At 39.4% G+C, this 17,853-nt stretch overlaps 1 protein-coding gene across 4 annotated transcripts in view; it reads left to right on the forward strand.

The window, feature by feature from the left end:
• Positions 1–17,853, forward strand: part of FAM3D (FAM3 metabolism regulating signaling molecule D) — a 337,775-nt gene that overhangs the window by 5,191 nt on the left and 314,731 nt on the right. For 3 of the 4 annotated variants that reach the window (XM_069206542.1, XM_069206544.1, XM_069206543.1), the window contains exon 2: positions 12,411–12,557. The exons of the other annotated variant lie outside the window; for it this stretch is intronic. The gene's annotated coding sequence lies outside the window, so the exon portion shown is untranslated. The remainder of the gene's footprint in view (positions 1–12,410; positions 12,558–17,853) is intronic. 4 annotated transcript variants of the gene reach the window in all.

Below are 17,853 nucleotides of genomic sequence, written 5' to 3' on the forward strand. Positions count from 1 at the left end.
TGTTCTTTTGTAGGGAAGACTTTAATTATTAAGACATTGACTGGGTGATGTTGGATGCATCTCTGTGGTGCCTGTGCACTAATGGGTGCAGCTGATGTCCTCTGGAGACTGCCAGAGGGATATTGTGGGCTGCTTGTTTGTTGACTAGGTATAGGTTGAGACAATGAAGTGTACAGAAATTCTAAAAGAAAATGAGATCCAGCTATTCAGAATGGAAAGTGAGAATTGTGCATTAAAGAATATATGCAAATAGTGATACTCTCTTCCTAGTTTTGGCTTCCAAATGCCAAACATGACGACAAAGTGGTCTCTTCCATTGATTCGTTACTTGCATGTCACTGGTCATTTTGTGTGTCCTCTAAAGGTAAAGTCTTGATCTGGTAACCTATTAGAGAACATTGTGGAGAAAGAGGACATCCTATGACAGTATTGACTTTACGTGGGAGGTTTTTAATATAAGATAGCCCTTTCCTATTCTCTTTCTTCCACGCTTTAACTTTAATCTTTCCTATAACAAGAGACATCATTGTGATACCTAATTTATAAAGGTGATTGATAAACTTACTAGTTGGAATTAAGTAATCTGGGTGAACTAGGCAAGTTGAATTACTGGACTAAGGGGCGGATTACGAGTCTGGCAGTCACAAGACCACCAGACTTGCGGTGGTGGTCATATTGCCATGGCTGTGGTGGTCCAACCACCACATTATGAGGTTGGTGTGCAGATCCAGCAACCTACCACCGTCCCCGCCTGGATCCAAGATCCCGACTGGCTGATGGGGTCCTGGTTGTAATCAGCCAGGGCAGCACTGAACTCAGCGATGCCCTGCTGATTAACATTGTTCTCTGCCAGCCATTTCATGGCGGTTTCACCACCATGAAAAGACTGTCAGAGAACAAGTGCAAAGGGCCACAGGGCCTTTGGCAAGGGCAGTGCAGGGGTCCCCTTGCACAGCAGCCTTGAAATGTGCACTGTCTGCTGTTCAGGCAGCTCACGGTTCAAGGGTGCTGGTGCACCCTGAATGCTGCTGGCTCAGTTATGAGCCGGGAACACTACTGCCACACCTTCCCACTGGGCTGACCGGCAGCCCAGAGGGAAATATGTAATGGGGCTGGTGGAAAGACCGCCAGCACCACAGTGGTCTCCTCGTTGGGAGTTTGGCAGACGGATGTTTCCGCCCACCAAACTCCTAATGACCCCCTAAGTTTTTAGGTCAAGCAGTTACTGATTATGCTAAATTTAACCAAGGTTAGGTAAAATTTTCTTCACAAACTGGACTTTGTAGTACTACACAACATACTGCAAAATAGTACAAAATGCTATTCCAAAACCTTTGTGCAGAGTTTACACCTCCGCCTTTCCTATCTTTTTCTGCCCGAATGTGGTGTCTCTGCATGTAAATGTGGGAGGGACAGAGAGAAGCGACTCAATAATTAGAAATACTTACTACTAAAGAAGAGGAGAAAAGGGAGGAGTGAGGAGGAGTTAATAGAGAGTAAAGTAGGGGTTTAGGGAGAAAACGACTACCCATCCACAAACGAGTGAATCCATTCCTAATCTCAAATTGCACTTCTAAAGTTACTACAGCCAAAAAGGGACCCAAAATGATATCAATGTAGTTAAGTCCAGCACCACACATGGCCAGCCACTGGTACTGCTACACTGTCCTATAGAAGTCAATGGAGTAACGGCCTTAAAATAAATCCCTATAGAAAATAATGTTACATTAAAAGAAATTAATTTCAATAGTTAAAATTATAAATAAATTTAATGTTAATTTGAAAATAGTACATTGTTGATTTCTTTATAAAATATTTTCATAACATTGCATTAAAAACTATGTGTAAAATACATAATAAATGCATCTATTCATCACTTTTAATGAATGCATAATAAACAAACAATTACTTTACATTAGAAACTATTTAATATTATAGTCTTACATTGGAAGAATTTATTTTATTGTAATTAAATATACCTTAAACAATTACATTTTTAATCCAAAATTTAGTTGATAGTGCTGTAGCTTTCTCTTTTGTTCTACATTAAAAAAATATATAACAAAATCATTAATATTATAAGTAAAATATATATTTACAAATATTTTCAAAGTTGAGTAAACTTTTTCACAATTCCCTATACTTTACCATGGGAAGATTCCTCAGTGGGAGTGGTTATCTCTGTATGGTAAAGTATACAGAAAGGTTCCCTGTTCCTTACCGTGGAATATCATTCTTTTTATGCTGATTTCCACATGTTTTCCCCTAATCTTTTACACACACATAATCTAGTGTGAAAACAAAAACTTGGAATATTGACAGCCCAGTAACTCCCATTAGAATTTACAGAACACTTATCATGAGGTCCCAAGTCTTCTGCAATAAAAACAAATGGACATTTTTTCCCCAGGGCAAGTCTTCCATTGGTGTCAGTAAAAATGATGGCATTTCTGACCCCCAACTAGGCACAGGCATATGCCTCCAAAAAAGAAGGTGCAGCGTTAATTGCTTGATGACAGTAAGTTCAAAACCTTCATTGGAAACAACAGCTGAATTTGTAGCAGAGGCTTATGAGGAAAGTTTATTTAGAACTTAGCCCCCCTCCCCACAAAAAATAAAAACAAACCACATTTAGGAACTGAGTGGCAAATTAATTAAGGGGGCTTGGGTGGGATTTTGGATAAAACAACCTAATGAGAGCCATGCACGTCACCCCACCTTGGATTCCCCTAGGTGTCTAGTTTACAAGTTTGCTAGGTTTCCCAAAGAACCAGCTGAGCAGCTGAGCTAGGGCCCAAAAACCACGGCTACCCATTTTGCAACAAACAGGTCAGTTTTGCATAAAAAGGAATAATGAATACATCTTGTGTTTTGGGCTGTTTCCTGTCGCAAGCACTAGGCCTACCCATGAAAGCGAGGTCCCATTTTTATTGGAGGGCTTCGGAGAATTCTGGGTGGAAGGAAGTGCCTAGCTGTGTGCAGATTCTAGAACTTTCCAGTACAGAAATGTGAGGAAAATGTTCTTTTACACAAAGTTTGAGATGTGCAAGGTGTTCTGGGTAGAACAACCGGGTAAGAGCCATGCAAGTCACCCACCCTAGCTTTCTCTATGTGTCTAGTTTTAAAAAATGTCCAGTTTTTCTAGGTTTCCCCTGGTGCCAGCTGTGCTAGGGCCCAAAAGCCACAGCCACCCACTTTGCAAAAAAAGTTCAGTTTTGTGTGGACAAATTTGGTGTAACCTTGTTGCATTTTGGGCCATTTCCTGTCGTGGGGACATGGCCTACCCACACAAGTAAGGTCCCAGTTTTATTGGGAGACTTAGGAGAGCACAGAATAGTAGAACAAGTGTTAGATAGAAGTCATTTTGAGAAATACCCTCTAATTACCATGCTGTTATGGGCACCCACAAATTTGGAGATTTGCAAATGACCCCTGCTTTTAAACTCTATATCTTTTGCCCATTTCAGAAATACATAGGTTTCCTTGACACCTATGTTTCACTATTTATATTTTACCATATGAATTGCTCTGTGAAAAGCATTGCAAGGTGCAGCTCAGTTATTGGCTTTGGGTACCTTGAATACTTGGAAAACCCACATACCCTATACAGTATATCCCCTGTTAGAAATGGGGTCTCTAGTTGGCAGATGTACACACCCTTTTCCAAGTAGGGACCACAATCCTAGTCAGGGTATGTCACACACAATCCAAATTATCCTGTGCCCACCCTCAGCTAGCTTGACACTGAGCAGGCAGGCTTATTTGAGAAGGCATTTGTGTAAAGTATTTGCACAATAAATCATGCAATAACACAGTGAAAACACCACGAAAAGACACCATACAGGTTTAGAAAAATATAAAATATTTATCTGTGTAAATTAAAGTACAAGTTGAAATATCACTTTTGCAATGATAAGAAGAGTCTTAAGTCTTTAAAAAGCAACAAATGTCTCTTGTGTGCACAAAGTACCTTGTATGCACACAGACGATGCGTCGATTCTTTTACATGCAGCAAGGACTTTGCATCTAAGTCCGATACGAAGGCTTGAATCCTCTTTGCAATGCAGGGTCTTTTGACGCCTAGGGACGATGTGTGGAAATCCTGGGTGTGCTGGATGAAGTCACAGGTGCTGAGTTGATCCGGTGGGCAATGTGTTGGGGTTTCTGTCATATGGCAGGTGCTGCAACGATTCCTCACACATGAAGTCGGTCTGCATCGTTCTTGCTTGGCGATGCGTCGATCCCAGTGGGCTGTGCGTCGAATTTCAGTCACAAGTCTGAAGCTGCGTCGATCTCCATCCAGAGAGGTGGGCTGTGTCGGCGATGCAGTGATTCTTTCCCCACTAGGCAGGCTGTGCATCGACTTTCACCGCACAAGAAGTTCCTTGGAAGAGTAGAAGTCTTTTTGGCCTGGAGACTTCAGGAAACAGTAGGCAAGCTCAATCCAAGCCCTTGGAGAGCAATTCTTAGCAGAGTCAGAGGCAAACTAGACAGCAGGCCAACAGCAAGGCAGCAGTCCTTCCCAGCAAAGAAGTCTAAGTGAGTCTTTTGGGAAGCCAGGCAGCTCCTCTTGGCAGGTTGCAGAATCTGGTTCAGAGTGTCTGTCCCTGGTAGTGTCTGAGTTGGTAGGGTCAGGGACCGAGTTTATATACCCAAAAGTGCTTTTGAAGTGGGGGAGACTTCAAAGAGTGGTTTTGAAGTACATTAGGCCCCCTTTCAGTACAGGTCTGTCTGCCAGAGTCCCAGTAGGGAGTGTGGCCATCCTTTGTGTGCGGGCAGGCCACTAGCCTTTGAAATGTAAGTGTCAAGCCCCCCACCCTTCCAGCCCAGGAAGACCCATTCAGTATGCAGATGTGTTCAACTGTGACTGAGCATCCTGTGTTTCTGGTTGTCTGGGGGAAATGTAGAAGGGAGCTGTCACCCAGCCCAGCCCAGACGTGGATTGGAGACAGGCTGTAAGACACAGATGGATTTTAAGTACAGAGAAATGCTCACTTTCTAAAAGTGGCATTTCTAAAATAGTAATGTGAAATCCAACCTCACCAGTCAGCAGGATTTTGTATTTTTATTCTGACCATGCTAAATATGACCTGTCTACCCCTTTCTGATCAGAGTCTACCACTCAAACAGTATATGAGGGTAGCCCTAATGTTAGCCCATGAAAGGAGCAGGCCTCACAGCAGTGGAAAACGAATATAGCAGTTTTCCACTACCAGGACATATGAAACACACAGGTATATGTCCTGCCTTTTACCTACATAACACCCTGCCCTGTGGGTTATCCCTACCTGAGGGGTGACTTATATGTTGAAAAAGGGGAGTTTCAAGCTTGGCAAGTACTTTTAAATATCCGCGATGCCGGTGGAGCGTCGATTTCTGCCACAAAGCTGGCGGTGTGTCATTTTTTTCAGCCGCATCTCGGAAGGTGCGTCAAATTCTTCCCTGCACAGCGGTCTGTGCGTGGATTTTCAGTCTTGGTCTGCCAGCTTCACCTTCCAAGTCCCTAGGAACTAGATAAGGCAACACTTGGCAGGGGACGAGTCTCAGCAGAGAGTCTAGGTGCTGGCAGAAGAAGTCTTTGACGTCTCTGAGACTTCAACAACAGGAGGCAAGCTCAGGACAAGCCCTTGACAATTTCTTCACAAGCAGGAAGGCACACAAATTCCAGTCTTTTTCATCTTGCACAGGCAGAAGCAGCAACTGCAGGCTAGCTCCACAAACCACAGTCTCAGGCAGGGCAGCACTTCTCCTCAGCTCTTCAGCTCTCCTCCAGGCAAAGGTCCCTCTTGATGTCCAGAAGTGATCTAAAGTCTGTGGTTTTGGGTGCCCTTCTTATACCCATTTTGCCCTTTGAAGTAGGCTTACTTCAAAGGAAAGTCTCTCTTGTTTGTGAAATCCTGCCTTGCCCATGCCAGGCCCCAGACACACACTCAGGGGTTGGAGACTGCATTGTGTGAGGGCAGGCACAGCCCTTTCAGGTGTAAGTGATCACTCCTCGCCTCCCTCCAAGCACAGATGGCTCCTCAGGATATGCAGGCTACACCCCAGCTCCCTTTGTGTCACTGTCTATAGAGAGGTGCAAACAGCTCAACCGTCAAACTGAGCCAGACAGGGAATCCACAAACAGGCAGAGACACAGAAGGGTTTAAGCAACAAAATGCCCACTTTCCAATCTTAAAATCAACTTTACTAAAATATGTATTTTTAAATTTTGAGCTCAGAGACCCCATACTCCACATGTCTATCTGCTCCCAAAGGGAATCTATGCGTTAATCACATTTAAAGGTAGCCCCCATGTTAACCTATGAGAAAGGTAGGCCTTGTAACAGTGAAAAACGAATTTGGCAGTATTTCACTGTCAGCACATATAAAACAAACTAGCAGGTCTGAGCCATGTTTACAGGGCTACTAATGTGGGTGGCACAACCCGTGCTGCAGGCCCACTGGTAGCATTTGATTTACAGGCCCTGGGCACCTCTAGTGCACTGTACTAGGGACGTACCAGTAAATCAAATATGCCAATCATGGAAAGCCAATTAAATACACATTTTATACAGGAGCACTTCACTTTTGCACTGGATAGCAGTGGTAAAGTGCCCAGAGTAACAAAAGCAGCAAAAACAGTGTTGAGCACACATCAACAACCTGGGAAACAGAGGCAAAAAATTAGCTGAAACCACGCCAAGGATGAAAAGTCTAGCAGTTACCATGTTTTAAGGGAGCGATCATGTGCACTTTAGCACTGGTTAGCAGTGGTAAAGTGCAGAGAGTACTAAAACCAGCAAAAACAGTGTCAAAAAAGTGGAGGGAGGCAGGCAAAAAGTTGGGAGTGACCACCGTACAGTTGTCAGGTATAACATCCCCACAAGCAGGAGGTATTCCTGCTAATTATCTGTACTTTTTTATTTCAACGCTTGGTTTATTTGGTGTACGCCTAGAAGAATCTACATAAATGAGCCCCTGCTGAATTTAGAATGTTGCCTAGTTTTCAGAAATGTATATCTTTCTCAGATCCATCATGGGTTTCACATCTGTTTCCACCACAAATTGGAAAAAGGTTGAAAGCACAAAATAGGAAAAACAGAATATCTCCCAGTAAAGTGCCAAAAATGTATTAGAAATGTTCTTTTTTTTTAATCAAGTCTGCCTGTTCCTGAAAGCTGAGAGAATGATGATTTTAGCACCTCAAACGTTTGCTGATGCCATTTGCAGGAAAAAAAAAAAACAGGCGCTTTATTCTGTGCACTTTGTTTTGCATTTTTTCACCAAAAAATAAAATCTAGCTATATTTGACTAATTTCTCAGTCCCCTTCAGGGCAACCCACAAACCCTGAGTACCTTAAGAATCCCTAGGATGTTTGAAAAGAAGGATGTGAAGTGAATTTGGCGTGGATAGCTTATGTGAACAAAACTTTATGGGGTCCTAAGCGTGAACTACCACATCTAGGCAATAAAAGGCTTAGCACTTGAGAGAAAAGGCCTAGCATTGAAGGGGTTAAAACCATAACACAGACATTGCTTATCAATAATTAGAAATGTGATGGACACATTTTAGCAGCTAAGGGGCATATTATAAGCCCCTAGTCCCACCTTGTACCATATTAGTGTCATTTAAAAAAAATGCTAATGTGGCCCAACAAGGCCATAATCCCACCGCCTAATTTACAAAGTGGTGCAATGCATGCATTGCGCCACTTTGTAACCCTTTGCGCTACATTATGCCCGCACCAGGCATAATGTATGCAAAGAGGGCGTTCCCCTGTTAGGGAGGGGGGGAATGGCACAAGGAAATCTAAGAGATTTCCTTGCGTCATTTTGTACGGCACATTTAACGCTTGCTCAGAGCAGGCATAAAAGGGGGCTTACAATATTTATAATGGGCCCCTATATACTCTGCAGGAGTAGTACCAATATTTTGGTGCTACTCCTGCAGAGTAAATCAATACCGTCATGAAAAATTACACTATTGCCCCCTACCCTGCTCCATGGTGCGCTGTATATTAAATACACCGCACACATGGTGGAGGTAAGGGGGCGCTAAGCAAACACTCTCTAGTGAAAGACCTTCAGTCTGAAGCATGTTAAACTTAGTGGCTTCAGGTAGCAATAAGATTAAGGGGGCATATTTAATAAACTTTCATGTAAATCAGGGCAGCAAGCAAAGTTGCTGTGCTACGATGTGTGAAAGAGAGGGGGCAGAAATGCTTCATATTCTCAAAGATATGGAGCATTCCTGCTCTCTCCTTGCACTGCTGCATTTCAGGTAGTCTAGTACCAATGCAGGCACCCTTGAACCGTGGTGAAAGGGTGCCTGAGTGGCAAAAGGAATTGTTTTGTCCAGGAAGGCAAACCTTCCTGCACAAAAACAATCTCTCTGCATTTCCCTCTTTGTATTTGAGCAGCAGGTTGCAGTACACATAGAAAGAGGAATTAATGAGGAGAAAAAAAGGTTTTCTCTTCGTTAGACCATTCTTTCAGGCAATTACAGGTATACAAACCTTTGTAAATCTAGAGTTGCATGAAATCCATGGGTGGATGCATGGGAACACCCATGTTCCACCCATGGAATGCCTCCCAGAATGAAATGTAATGTAATGCAGTGCAAGCCACTGTATTGCATTACATTTTTTCAAAGCCACGCATGGCTGTGCAAATTGCCAGTTGATTGGATTTGTAAATATCTACTAGAATTTGCATCATAGATGCACCACAAACGTGGTGCAACCATGACACAAAATGTTAGTACATATGGCCCTAAGGGACGTATTTACAAGCCCCGGTGGGGCAGCGCAGTGCAGCAAGTGTCTTTGCTGCGCTGCCCTGCACCACTAGGAAAGAAAATAAATGCACTGTATCTACAAGATATGGCACATTTCTTTCCTCTCACTCGGCCCTGGTGCAAAATGGGCTGCCTAGCACTGACCCAGGCACCCTTGCACCTTGGTTCAAGAATGTCTGCTTCTCAGACAGGATAGTTTTTGTGTCGGAAGGAACACCATCCTGCACAAAAACAAGCCATGGAGGCTTTTCCACTTTCTCAGTGTGCTGGAAAATACAGCACACAGAGAAAGAGAGAAAAATGCAGAAAAAAATATATTTTGTCTTGTTGCATTTTCCGTGAGGAGGCATAAGATTTTGAAGCATTCCCAGGTTCACAGATTCCTGTGATTCTGGGAATGCGTCAAAAGTCATGACTGTTGTGTGGGAAAACCCATTGCAACGCACATGGAGCACCTCTCTGAATCAGTATAATGCAATGCAGCAACTTGTGCTTTGTTGCCTAACATCATATCTACAAGGCCATGAAAAGCCACGCAAAGTGGCTTTTGGTGGTCTTGTAGATATAGGCCTGTACAGTGCACAGATGTTGCGTTACAAAAAGTGAGGCACAGGCAGCGCATAGGGCTTGTAACTGAGCCCCTACTAGACTATAAAAGTTATCCATTGCCTATAAGCAATTTTAATTTAATTCATCTAAATTTTCATTGTACTGCTTATCACGATTCATACACAATTATATAGCCTTGTAGTTGCAAAATACAAGTTCATTATGCTAGCCATGATGCACAAACATTAGAAAACCTAAAAGGATCACAAGACTCCATCCAAGCTAAATGTTCGGAAATCGTCGGGGGGGTTTTACTGCAAAGCTTCAAAATACACATGCCAGTTTTGAAAACTTCGAATACGGAAGTAGAACTCAATCAAAGCAGTAGTTTAGAGCTGAGCTAAAGCTGCAAAGTCGATTTCCTCAAAAAAGCTACTTGCTTCCTAAGCAATGGTGCCAAGGGAGTAGTCAGAAAATGAAAATATCCATACTTTGAAATTTCACTAATGATACGGCACGAGGAAAGCAAGTAAGCCCTACCTTTCTGAGAATAAGACTCTTTAACCTTAAATCATCTCATCTCTGCTTCCATCGTTCCTTTCATTATTCACAGCTTCCCTTTAAATTCCATCCGTTTTCATTCATTAGTCCTATCACCTATGCATATTTACATCTTTCTATTTTCCATTGTCCATCTAAGGACCTATCTTTTCACATATAGAGCTATCCAGCCTTCCTCTTTTCACTCTTCTGTCCATCCTTCCATTTGGCTATCCATCTCTTCATCAACCATTTCCCTCTTTCTTTCATTCTTTCTCCTAGTGATATTTTCACCCTTCTATTCAGAATTCAACCATCCCTTCTTCCACTCACTCTTCAGTTTTTTTTTTCATCCACCCTTCCTTCCACAAGGGCTTTTCTGTTTCATTCCTTCCGCCTTTTATTATTGTCACCCTTTCTTCCTTCTCCCCTTCCTCCTATCTAGTTTCCATTTACAACAATTCTTTCTTTCATTGCATTATTTTCTTTACTTGCCTTTCTCTCTCCCACAGCTGCTATTTGCTATTCTCTGTGTTGTGTTTTTTTCTTTGCCCTGACTTGACTTACAGAGCTACACTTCACTTCACTCCACCTCTCAGCCATGCCCTGTTAAGGCTTTAGTGCATTTTATGAGCTTTTGTCGGCCGCTGTACAGACTGAAGAGGCCAATGTAAAACTCATCAACTTTTAGTGGCCTTTTTAAATTGCTAGCGCAGGGGATTCGAGACATCGCTGGTCAACTCAGTATTTTGAACAGTGACAACAACAAGGACTCCATCTTATAGCCCATGTGTGGATTCCCAAAATGTTTTGAGGGGTAAGAGCAATGTTTACCAGTTATATTAGTTTCACCCGTGGCTGCATTTAAGCACCACCATCTAGATTTATGGTGGTGAAATACATCACATACTATACTGCCAAACAAGCAGTAAAGTCCATATATGCATGTAGCAGGCAATAATGGAGGGCTGAGATACGCATGAGAGGACTATTGTGATGAAGATCACGGTTATGTAATCAGGGGTAGGTTACCATTTCATTCATGCTCCCTGAAGAGAGGGAAAGTTAGGGGAATATGCATGGGAAGCATTATTTCCCTTAAAATGAAGTGAAAGGTATTTTTTATGCCTCATTTGACTGACTTACGTCGTTTGAGGAATTCCTTGCGACCACCATTTTGTTTTTTATTTGTCACCTCACAATATTGTTTTTTGCTTTATTCATCACAACCTGAGAGTTTCTTTTTGCACTTTTTGGTTTAAAAGTTTATATTTATTCTCTCTGTTTATTGTATCTTGCTTTTTGGAGGGTTTGATCCAGTTTATTGTGTATTTCAGACTACTCTCTTTTCTGAGGTGAACCTCACTTCATTAACTATATGTTTTACTATATATTGGTGCTGAATTATATGTCTTTGCTTATGGGCAGATCTAGGAACTTTCAATTGACTAACAACAAAGTACAGACCAATACATGTTCTGAAAATATTCCTTTGTCAAACTCACTTGCTCCTTTGTCAAATATGGAGAATGCTGGGACTACTACTCTCAATGCTACATTCTCAACACCTGTTTCTGCTTCTACTGTTATTAATGAAGTATCGTCCAAGCTTCTGGGTAACTGTTCGATGTCCACGAATAAGAGAGCTAAAAAGGATCCTCCATCTCCTATTAAAGTTGTAGATACCACATCTGTGGAGTTACTTCTTGGGGAAATAAGGGCGCTTAAACCATATATGGAAGATACAAGTAAACAATTATAAATATTAGACGACAACTGGTTTCTTGTGGAGAACAGAGCCTCTCATGTGGGTGGAAGGAAGAGTGGAAGTGCTTGAGGATTCAGTTGCATCTATCCAATCTCGTCAATCTGAAGTTACTATGATGACAAAGCACACAGAGGATATAGAAAATCGGACCTGAAGAAATAATCTACGTATTTATGGTTTGCCTGAAGGAATTAAAGGTTCAGACTCTTTATCTTTCTTGCAATCATTTCTGCCCAAAATTCTAGACCTGCCTACTTCTCCTGCTTTAAATGTACCTAGAGCACATAGACTTGGTCATTCTTCACATTTGGCTACGACATCAAAGAAACCAAGATGAATGATACTTTATTTTTTAGAATATGTAGAACTGCTAAAAGTTCTCAGAGCAGCAAGAGCTAAAGGTCAGATCACATAGTCAGGTTCTAAACTATTTTGTGCTCAGGATTATGCTAAGTCAAGGGCGGACAAACAAAAGAAATTCCTGGATATGCGTCCAGCATTGATGTCGCTTAATGCTCGATATAGTCTCTTCCATCCGTGCTTGTTCAAGGTGACTTACAATAATAAGACCACAACATATGAAGATCCAATATTACTTCAGCGATTTATTGATTCTTGTAGAAGTGAAACAATGGATACTTCCAAAATATCAGAGACTTGACTGATGTATTGATTTTTGTTTTTTGTTTTTGCTCTTATTTAATATATTTTCTCACTACTGATTCATGTAATATCGAAGGGATTTGACTGTTTCCTATGTTCCTCTCTTTTTAGATTTTCATTCATTAATGCACCCGTCTTTTGTGGTAGCAACCTGGGTGGCGGGGTCTCTCTTCCCTTCCGTATCTGCAGTCATGGAGTGAAGGTTGCGTCGTCTTCCCTTTGTGGTTTCACCACCCTCACGTTGTTTTTGTCTTATAGGTATGTTTTTATTCCTTGCTTTGTGTTTTTTCTGTAGTTTTAATGTTTCCTTCTCTAGTATATTCTGTTCGTTTTCTTTAACTTCATCTCCTCTGCTTTTACTATTTTTTCCTCCTTTTATTATTCCTGTTTTCTCATGTTCATAGTTCTATTTTTCTCTTTCTGTCCGTCAAATTCTTTCTTTTGGTTCAATTTCTCCATACTAATAATTGGTTTGTATGCATTATTTCATGGTTATTTTTCTTATTCTTTATATTAGATGACAATTAGATTTCTTTTATAGAAGGTTAAATGTTTGGGATTCCCAATAAAGCTTCAGAACACATATTTTAAAATTGAGAGCTGATATTGCCTTGTTGCAAGAGACTGTTATTATAGGTGATGAGGTGGCCAAACTTAAAAGACAATGGGTAGGCCATGTTTTGCTTCCCCAGGTAAAAGAAATGGAGTTACTATACTGTGCCATAAAGCTTTGAATATTTCAGATTTTTCTCAAGATTTTGATGAGCAAGGTAGATGGGTTATAGTTTCAATGAATATTAATAAAGTACCTTTACCTATATTTAATGTTTATGTTCTAACCCAACCAGATAAATCTTTTTGGAATGTAATATTAACTAAGTTAATGACTCTTTCGGATAAATATTTCATTTTTGGAGGAGATTGTAATATGGTTATGGATCCTTTTCTTGACTGTAAATCCAATTCTAGATTTGTAGCATTCACCATATTTTCACAGTTTACCTCCATAATTAAACAGAGAGCATTGACGGATGTTTGGAGATTGTGTAACCCCACATTACAGGAATTTTCCTTTTTTCCCCCAGTACATTCTTCCCAATCGAGAATTGATTATTTATTTGTCTCACAGCATTTCATACAACACGTTTTGAGTTCGGAAATAGGTTCCATATTAATCTCGAATCATGCTCCAGTGAGTATGTATCTTGATCTTATCGCACATATTCAGCCAAGTAATAGAGGGAGATTTAATAATTAATTACTTCTCAATACTAATTTTATTCAGCTTTTAGAAAATGATACTCCTCAGATATACGGGATGTATTCAAGGCGGCCTCTAGGGATTTTATTATTTTTTATGTTGCCAACAAAAGAAAAATGGCTAGTAAAAATGACTTTGTTTAATGGATCATATCAAATAACTAGAAAACCTATACTACTCTTCCAAATCTACAAGTTGTCTTAATGAATTACTTTAATCTAACTCAAAAAACTCAACTGATATTGCTATTCTTTTCTTCTTAAGTCCTGTGCTAGATAATACGGGGGGAAAAATAGATCAGGAAAACCTCTAGCAAATTACCTTAAAATCAAAAAAGATAGAACAAAGTTAGAATCTATTTATACTTTCTCCAACTTTTCATTACGTAAGAACGAAGGAATTTTGGATGAATTTGTTCATTTATTCACACAATTGTATACTCCTGATTCTGTTCCCACTCAGGATCTCATTTATCAATACTTGTCTACCATTAATCCACCTGTACTTCCCTCTATTAGTTCCAAGATTATTTGAACTTTTTACCTATTTTGTTAATGCAAAATCCTCTGGAGGGTCTTTCAAGAGTCCTTAATAGTTCTTATACCAAAAGATAACAAAGATCTAAAGCTTTGTAAGAATTATAGACCTATATCTCCAGTAAATGTGGATTATAAAAGTTTTGCTAAAATTATTGCTATGCATTTGGAATTGATTCTCACTAAGTCAATTGCTAAAGAGCAGTCAGGCTTTATTGAAGGACACTTACCATTGAATAGCACACGCTTATTTTTTAAATATTTTAAGAAAGCCTGTGACGTACAAGGACTCTTTATCTTCAATTGCTCTAGATGCTGAAAAAGCTTTTGATCGTGGTAATTGGTTCTTTGTTTTTTCAACGCTTTCATGGTTTGGAGCTAAATTAATAAATCTTATCTTATTATTGTATTCTTCTCCTAAAGCCGCTATTTTTCTAAAGGTCTCATCTCTCTCTTGTTCTCACTCCATAGAGGAGTTTGTCAGGGATGTCCGTTGTCACCGCTTTTGTTTGTTCTTGCCTTGGAACCCTTTTTATTGAAACTTAGAGCTAATCTAAATTTACATGGTTTCCAATATGGGGAAAGACAGATAACATTTTCGGCTTATGCTGATGACATATTACTTTTTATATCAAATCCGAAATCTTCACTTCCTTCCTTTCTATTCGAAGTACACAATTTTGCTTCTATTTCAGGGTATTAGTTAAATAAAGAGAAGTGTGAAATACTTTCCTTAAATAAATTCTGCTTTCCTGAAGATTTTAAATCTTAAAATTTTCACTGGAACAAGGATCAAATTAAACATCAAGGTCTGTGGTTTAAACCTTCTTTTAAAGATACAGTTTCTTGTAATTTTTTGCAATTATTTTCTGTTGTTGATTCTCTTATGTCTAAATGGAACCCTTTATGTTTATCCTGGTCGGGTAGATTAGATTCTCTTAAAATGATGTTACTTCCTGTAATCCTCTTTTATTTATCAAACATTCCAATTAATATCCCCTGTTTTTATTTTAAGAAGCTGAACACTAGTTTAATTAAATTTGTATGGAATATTAAGAGACCCAGAATGTCCCTCCAAAAGTTAATGAGACCTAAATGCAGCGGTGGGCTAACTTTCTGAATCCCTGCTCTTATCATATAGCTTTTTCTCTCAAGAAAGCTTCTTGTTTATTGAAGGGAGATGATTCTGCTTTTTTACCTTTATGGGTTGAAGTTGAAAAGTAATTTGTTGTTCCCTTTACATTTCTGGAGGTATTAACTCTGTCAAATAAGCCAACATCTATCTCCCTCCCGATTTTGAACAACTCATGTAGAATTCTGCAGCCTATTTTTGCTTCATACAATAAAGACAAAGTGCAGTTTCTTAATTCGTCAATTTGGTACAATAAGCTCATTAAGCTGAATGATAGCACCATCTACTGGAAATCATGACATTTGAAGGGGTTAAGATGGGAGCATCAATTATTTTAAAATATTTCCCCTCTTTCTTTTGTACAGGCACAACTTATTTTTTCCTTTCCAACCTCTTTTAATAAAAAAAATATGACGCTCTAATACATGTTGTAAATAGTTCACATCAATCTTTTCCATTTCAGCAAGCTCCTTTGGCCCGTCCTTATCCAACTAAGAATCTGTTATTAAAGTCTGCATCAGCTTCTTGTCTTTATCAAACTATTACAGAGATAGACCTAAATTAGCCTTATTTATGGAATAAAGTGTGGATTAAAATACGTAAATCCTTCTTTATGGAATAAAGTTTGGATTAAAAAACGCAAGTCCTCTAGAACAGCTAATGCAATTCAAAGGCTATTTTTTATATATAATAGGTTATTAATTACACCTTCTTCTTTACACAAAGTGAATTCTAACCTATTGTCCTCTTGTTGGTCCTTTAATAAGCCAGTTTCGGGTCTTAAACTCATGCTTTTTGAGTGTCCATATACATTTAAATTTTGGGTTAAAGTATGGAGTCAAATTAATACTATTTTGAAAACTCAAAATACCTTAAGCTTTGCAAATATATTTTTAGGTACCCTTGCCGCTGACTGGTTTCTTCTTCCGCAAAATTCTATTGTAATCTTGGATTTATTGTTGGCCGTTGCTTTTCAACAAATTACAAAAAATTGGAAGAACTCGTCTCAATTATCCTTTCAGGCTTGGTGGTATGGTGTATGTTATAATCACAGGCTGGATAGAGCTTACGTTTCCCCTGTATCCCTTGCTATTAAAAGGGACATGTTATGGTTACCTATTTCAAATTACCTAAACTCTGGCTTATTTATCGTGCAGTCATTTCCCCAGAAATGAGGAGGTTTCTAAACCACCATGAATTGTGTTTCTTTCCCTTTTTTATTGTACTTACTTACATTTTCTATAACTCTCTCTCCTAATACATTTAATAGATGCAAATATACTTATATTTTAAAGTATTAATATATTTAGTGTGCTCTTCAATTAAGCGTTTCTCATGAAATTGAACTGCTATTGTATTATTCCATTCCTGTCATCAAATGTATTTATCTTTTGAATATTGTGTTAATTTTCAATAAACTTTCTCTTTAAACTTAAAAAAAATGTAAAAGAGCTTACTGGGTTATACAATAAATGCAAATACCTGCATGCAACCTGTACGCCCTGAGTTTGGACCCTCCTAATCTTTCATTCAATTAAGTTTGTATTGCGATATTATTACTATGATTACACATGCATCCATGTATGGACATGCAGTATATCAGAATCCATAGTAGGTCAGGCCCGATATATCAGAAGTAAAATGCCTCAACCACTACTGTTGGGCTAAGTAGCCCCTGCGTGCCCTGTGGCCCTCTGAAAATGGTTCTGACATCTATATTATATTATTCACCATTCAGTCCACCATTTGCAGATACCTAATACCTATGATGGAGGAGAATGTTTACAGTCACAGAAGTTCCTAAAAAGGTATTAGTTTCTCTGATCTTTTCTGAACAGAGAGAAAAGCTGTGTCGGTATCTGCAGCCACTATAGTCAATCAGAGTGATTAAGAAAAACCTGTGCAGTACAGTTGTCTGCAATAGCAGAGATATCTAACGGTTAGTGAAATGCTGCAGTAGAGTGAAGTAGAGGGGAATGAGGAACAAAACTATTCATAATTTGTATGAGAGACAGAGTGATTACAATACATTGCCTGACCGTCGTTAAGGGTAAAGGGATAGACAATTAAGCGATCTGGAGCTTGTCCCAGCTTAGTAGAAGAAAGTGTAATGCCTTTCCTTAGGGCCCTGATGTAGTCATCAGTTATTGGGGAATATCTGTGTGGTCTGAAAACCTGGATAGCCAAGTTACTTTGCCTATGCAATTGATTGTCTCAAGACCTGACAGTATGATGCAGTAATTAACACTCTACAGTATCAATGCCCAGTCAGTGCTTTATTTCAGAGATTAAGGGCTCCATTAAATAGGTAAGCAGATAGTCAATAGTTAAGTTATAACTAAGATATATACAAAAAACCTAGATCCCCTCATTTATTAATACTCAGCCAAATTAAATACACATGTTTTTTTGTTAATTGGGTCTGCGAAGGGCATATAATATAATGTGTATTAAGGGTGGTGATTGGAAAGTGGCATTCAAAACTTGCTGTGATCACTATGAATATTTAGTCATGACATTTGGTTTGTGGAATGTCCCACAGCTTTGCAACACCTTATAAATTTTATTTTCCTAGACAATTTGGATATGTTTATGATTGCGTATTTTAATGGTTTACTGATATTG

The sequence above is a fragment of the Pleurodeles waltl genome, chromosome 9, assembly GCF_031143425.1.
Source record: "Pleurodeles waltl isolate 20211129_DDA chromosome 9, aPleWal1.hap1.20221129, whole genome shotgun sequence".
Classification (NCBI taxonomy): Eukaryota; Metazoa; Chordata; class Amphibia; order Caudata; family Salamandridae; genus Pleurodeles; species Pleurodeles waltl.